This window comes from Herpailurus yagouaroundi, unplaced genomic scaffold (assembly GCF_014898765.1).
Source record: "Herpailurus yagouaroundi ecotype Mexico unplaced genomic scaffold, PumYag 141, whole genome shotgun sequence".
NCBI lineage: Eukaryota > Metazoa > Chordata > Mammalia > Carnivora > Felidae > Herpailurus > Herpailurus yagouaroundi.
This window is the reverse complement of record NW_024412396.1, coordinates 68,124,624-68,130,276: the sequence shown is the minus strand read 5'-3', so window position 1 is coordinate 68,130,276 and position 5,653 is coordinate 68,124,624.

The window sequence follows — 5,653 nt, the reverse complement described above, 5'->3', positions numbered from 1 at the left end:
CGGGAGGAACAGAGGAAGCGATGTGGTGACTCAGGGGAGGAGGGGGGTAGTGAGACACCCTCTGCCGCCTTCTTCTGTGGGGTGGAGGTGAGCCGTGCTCCCCCCCGCCATCCCCCGCCCCCACGGCTCGGGAAGGCAGGCTGCTGGCTCGGCCCCGCGGGCCAGGCATGGAAACCACCACAGCGGCCCGCCCGGCTGGCTCGTCCTGCCCTGCCCAGCACCCTGGCCGCGCACAGACCCCTGTGCCCGCAGCGCCGCCAGTGACGGGGTCTGACTCCGGCCACCGTCCCCACAGCCGGATGAGGGGGATGCCATCCATGCTGGGGCTGGCGTCTCGCTGGTGGCAGGGCCCCGGAGGGGGAGCCTGGAGCCCGTGTTCACTCGGCCGGGTCACCTGGCCCACATCCGTCCCTGCTCTCAGCCGCTTCCCCTGGGGCCGTGTCATCGCGCTGTGAAGATCAAGCCAACTGCACCCTGGAAGCGTTTGGTCAAGTTCAAAAGCCACCCCGGTGGTAGGGTGACCTTTTGGAGAGAGGCCCCGGCCTGTCATGGTCTCGGAGGCCAGTGGGGGGATGACCGAGCCCTGCTGACGGCTTCCTTCTGACACCGCAGCGCTGGAAGTCGGGGGAACGGGGGTGCCAGGCAGTTTCTGGCTTGGTGGGGAGGGAACTTGGGACACCAGGGAGCGGATGGGAGCCCAAGGCTCAGATGGGAACTGTCATCTCTACCACCAGCCCCCCCCCTTTAAATTTTTTTTTTTTTTTTTGCGCGCCAACCCGGGGGGTGGGGGGGGGGGGGGGGGGGGGGAAGGCAGAAAGAAAGGGGCACAGAATCCGAAGCAGGCTCCAGGCTCTGAGCTGCCAGCATAGAGCCTGGTGCAGGGCTTGAACTCACGGACCGCGAGATCGTGACCTGAGCCAAAACCAAGAGTCAGACACTTAACCGACTGAGCCACCCAGCCTCCCCTCTACCACTGGCCCCTTTACTCTTTCTCTCCTTCTCTCTCCCTGTCTCCCTGTCTCTCTTCTCTCTCTCTCTCTCCTTGTCTCTCTGTTTCTCTCCCTCTCACCATCCTACTGTTTGGTGGGGAGGGAACTTGGGACACCAGGAAGCAGATGGGAACCCAGGGCTCCGACGTGACATGTGACCCCTACCACACTAGTCCCTTTATCCTTATTCTCTCTCTCTCCCCCCCCCCCTTCCTCCTCCCCGTCCCTCTCTTGCTCTCTCTCCCTGCCTCTCTCCTTCTCTCCTTCTTTGAAGGTGAGATCTCCCTCTCAAGTGGATTTCACATTTGCTACTTTCTGTCTGTACTTCTCACTGTGTCCTCTGTGCCCCTTCTTTTTTCTTCTCATCTTGCCCTTCACTGTTCTTAGAAGTTACCCCCCGCCCCCGTGTCCCCCGCAGCAGTACCAATCCTTGCCCTTCTTAACTGTCCTCAGATCCTCCGAGATCCGTCGTTACCTTCCTCCCCTCTCCCCCGAAACCTGGTCCGTCCCGTGTATCGTTCCCAGCCAGCAACTAATCTCTCTGTTCAGGACTCATGCACACTTCACAGGTGTGTCTTGGGGGCACGTCATCTTCACCCGAACCCCGGGTCCTACAGCACTTAACAGACGGGGGGGGGGGGGGAGGAGGCCTGGTGAGCAGGGAGCCTCTCCTGGGCCTGCAGCCTGCCCTCGGGGCTGTCCCCTTCTGGGGACCGAGACGACAGCCTTTCCGGCTGGCCGTGTGTTGGTCAGAGGGACAACCGGCCTGCACGGCAGACCCCCTCCCTCCCCAGGAGTGACTGAGCGCACAGAAGTCTACCTCTCACACACTCAGGTAACAGCCCCGAAGTGAGCCACGTGGGGGGGTTCGCAGTCCCCGCAGTCACTCAGGGAGCTGGGTTCCTAGCATTAGGCACTCGGTTACTTGCCGGCTCCCATTTGTCACCTGCACGGTTGGAGCTGGGTCACTGCCATGTCTGGGTTCCACCTTCAGGGAAGAGGATGGAGAACGTGGTGGGCGCCCTTCCTGTGGCTCAACTCCCAGACCCCCCAGTGATGTGCATCTCGTCCGTGACAGCCTGGGGAACGCGGTCAAACCAGCTACACACGTCCATTACTAAGAAGAGGGATGGATGCAGGGGGACAGCTGGCAATCTCGGTGACACAAGACAGCAGAGACACGACGGCTCTGGCCCCATCCCCCTCCCTGCCCTCTTCGCTGGGAAGGGGAGCTGGGTCCCAGCTGTATGTGAGTTCAGTCAGTGGCTTCTTTGCCTGAAGGGCTCAGGAGCCTCTTGGGAAGTAACTCACCCTAAGGGAAGATTCCGTCCTCACAGGGTTCCAGGTGAAAATAGCCAGGAGTGGGGGGTGGGAGGGGCAATTCTGAGCACAGCTCGCCGCCTGTCACTCAGATATGGCTCTGGGTCCACCCTGCGGACGCACTGAGCCAGAGAGCAGGTGCGAGGAAAAGGGAGTCAGACCTGCAAGGCTCCTCCTGGAATGCAGAGAAGGAAGCAGCTTGGGATCAGAGCAGACCCTCTGAGAGCAGCCTGGCTGTTTCTGCCCAGTGCTGAGGCCCTCGTCTTCCAGGAACAGCTCCTCTGATACCCTCTGGGAGGCCCCGTTGGTCCCCACTGCACGCAGTTTTGTGGGGACTCGAAATCAGGTGGTGGGTATGTGGCTGAATTGGGCGGAAGAGAGGCTCTTCTGCAGGAACTTGACCTTTGAGAGGGTGGATGTGAGGACGGAGTGTGGTCAGGACGCCTTGGTGCCGAAGAGCACGGGGAGGTGGGGGGGCTTCTGACCTGTTAGGCGATGTTGTTTCTGAACCTGGCTGATGGGTCCACGGGAGGCTGGTTTATGTTATACGTGTGTGTGTGTGTGTGTGTGTGTGTGTAGGACCCATTGAAGGGAGCTGACTCGGCCTCTGCCATTACAGGTGGGGAAAGGAGGCGGGATTACCTTCAGGCTGCCGTGGCTGGGGTGGCTTAAGAGTCACTTGGGGCCGGAGGGTGAGCAGCGGACTCTGCTCCAGAGCAAAGGAAGTCTTGGCCGTGGGAAGGAACATTCGGGCCAAGAAGCAGAAGGAAATAGATGGCTGTAGGTCAAGTCAGGGCTGAGGGTCCCGCGGCAATCCTCTGATCCAGATTCTCACATTGTAGACCCAGACCAGAGACATTAAGTAACTTGCCCTGGGGCCACACAGAGATCAGGCAGCGGAGGAGCCGGGGCTTGGATCTGAACTTGCTGTTCAGCTGTCCCCTTGGGAAGGACAGACAGAGGCTGGGATGAACCTGTGGCTTCAGCAGCTGAGGTCCGGAATGTGGGGCTGGATGACATGGGCGGGAAAGGGGGGTGCTGGCAGGAGGGCAAGCCGGTGAGAGGTCTCGGGCGGGGTGGCTGCCCCAGGAGGCAGGCGTTCATAGTCGGTGGCCTTGTGGGTCGTGAAATGATGGAGTCAGTTTTGAGCATGAGCCTTTGTCATCCAGGCCGACAACTCGTGGTCATGGATGGGGAAGGATGATCGTTGTACCCAATTGGAAACACGTATTTGGATCATGATAGATATTCATACACCTTTTATTTTATTTTTAAAGTTTATTGATTTATTTTGAGAGAGAGAGAGAGAGAGAGAGAGAGGGAGAGAGAGAATCCCTGGCAGGTTCCATGCTAAGCGCAGAGCCCCATGCTGAGCCCCTGACCTCCTGAAGTTTATATTTTGCAGGGAGAAGAAAATAAATAATAGTAATAAAAGCTAGGAGCGCACAAAAAGAGCCATCGGCAGGGTCTGACTAGCCTGGGTAAGGGTAGGTCAGCTGTAGCAACAAATGATTCCCAGAATTTGGGTCTGATGCAGTGAAGGTCTGTGTCTAGCACAGTGGGGGTGTAGGGGAGGCTCTGCTCCCCCAGTCTTTGAGGAACCGGGCTCCTGTTGTCACGGGATCCATTGGCTCCCGGAGCCTAGCGTCTGACAGCCTTCCGCTGGCCCTGGCCCTCCGCCAGCAGCCAGGGCCAGAAAGACGTCAAGGGAGATGGTGAGATAGTTTTAGGGGGCAGGCTTGGAAGGGGGTGCCCTTGGCTCCTGCCCACATTTCATTGGCCAGCACCGAGAGGCGTGGTCTCTGCTGGCCCCCCCAAGGGGGCGGGGCTGGGAAGGGGTGTCCAGCCACGCCCCAGAAAAACTAGCCGGGTTGTTCCCCAGTACCTGGAAGGGTAGCCGTGAAGGGACCAGACCGTGTCAAACTTGCAGAATCACAGTCAGGAGTCTGGGTTTTGTTTCCGGGGATGGGAGCCTGGTGGAAGGCTGAAAAGAAACGTGACATCCATCGCCTGGTTTAGTGCGTTCCGTGTCTGACGCTGAACGGCCGTGCTCCGTGTCCAAACGCAGGCCACATGAACTCCTGGGCTTCCTGCTCGCACTTCCAGAATGTGAGGGGGAAAGGGTGCCCACATTGTTTTTAACACCCCTCCTCCCCACCTCCCTACCTGTTCTGTGGCTTCCTGGGGACCTCGGCAAGCAAAGCCACTCTACTGCTGCTGAGGACGGTCCTGGGAGGTCCAGAGCAGAAGGCGACAGCGCTGGGAGGGAGCCCCTCCGCCAAAGTGCTTTCCAGCCTGTGGCCCTTTCCCACCTTCCCGGTGATTACACAGGACGTCCCCCACTGCCCTGCCTCCTGGGCGATTGACAAAAACACATTGATTTCGGGAATCATCTTCTGCCCGGAAGAGCCTTCCGATTCCTCTCCTGGACCCAATTCACACACAGCCTCGCTGATTGCACTCAACACCTCCTTTGTTTACTTACTCTTGTCCACGGTGATTTCTCTCTTCTCCGTAGTCCCACAAACCTCAGGGTGTGTATTACCCAATTTATGACATGGCTTGCTCGTTTATTTATGATTCTTTATTTTTATTTTATTAAAATTTTTTTAAAGTTTATTTATTTGAGAGAGAGACAGAGCATGAGTGGGGAGGGGCAGAGAGAGGGAGAGAGAGGCTCCCAAACAGATCCCGCACTGTTATCACAGGGCCTGATGCAGGGTTCTGTCCTACAAACCGTGAGACCATGACCTGAGGCGAAATCAAGAGTCAGACACTTAACTGGCTGAGCCACCCAGGTGCCCTGTGATTCGCTATTTTTTTTTTTTTAAAGCCTCGTGTTTGTTGAGTACTTTTATGAGCAGTTGAATCCAAGACCTTGAAGGCATAGCATGACCTATGAGGTAGGTTGCTGTTAGGTTAGCCTACGTTACAGAAGCAGATAAATCCTGATGCCTCCGTGGCTTAAGCAATGAAGGTTTCTCTCTTTCTTTCTTTCTTTCTTTTCCTTCCTTCCTTCCTTCCTTCCTTCCCTTGTTCCCTCTTCCCCCTCTTTCCTTCCTCCTTCCTTCCTTCCATTTTTATTTTAGAGAGAGAAAGAGAGCATGAATGGGGGGAGAGGGGCACAGAGAGAGAGAGAGAGAGAGAGAGAGAGAATATCTTAAGCAGGCTCCACACTCAGCACGGACCCAGACTCGGGGCTCAGTCCTCCGACCCTGGCTGGGACCATGACCCGAGCAGAAATCAAGAGTTGGACACTCAACCGACTGAAACACCCAGGAGCCCTGAAGGTTTATTTCTTATTTGCCTCACAAGCCAGTTAGATTCTTCTCTAGGCTCAGGCT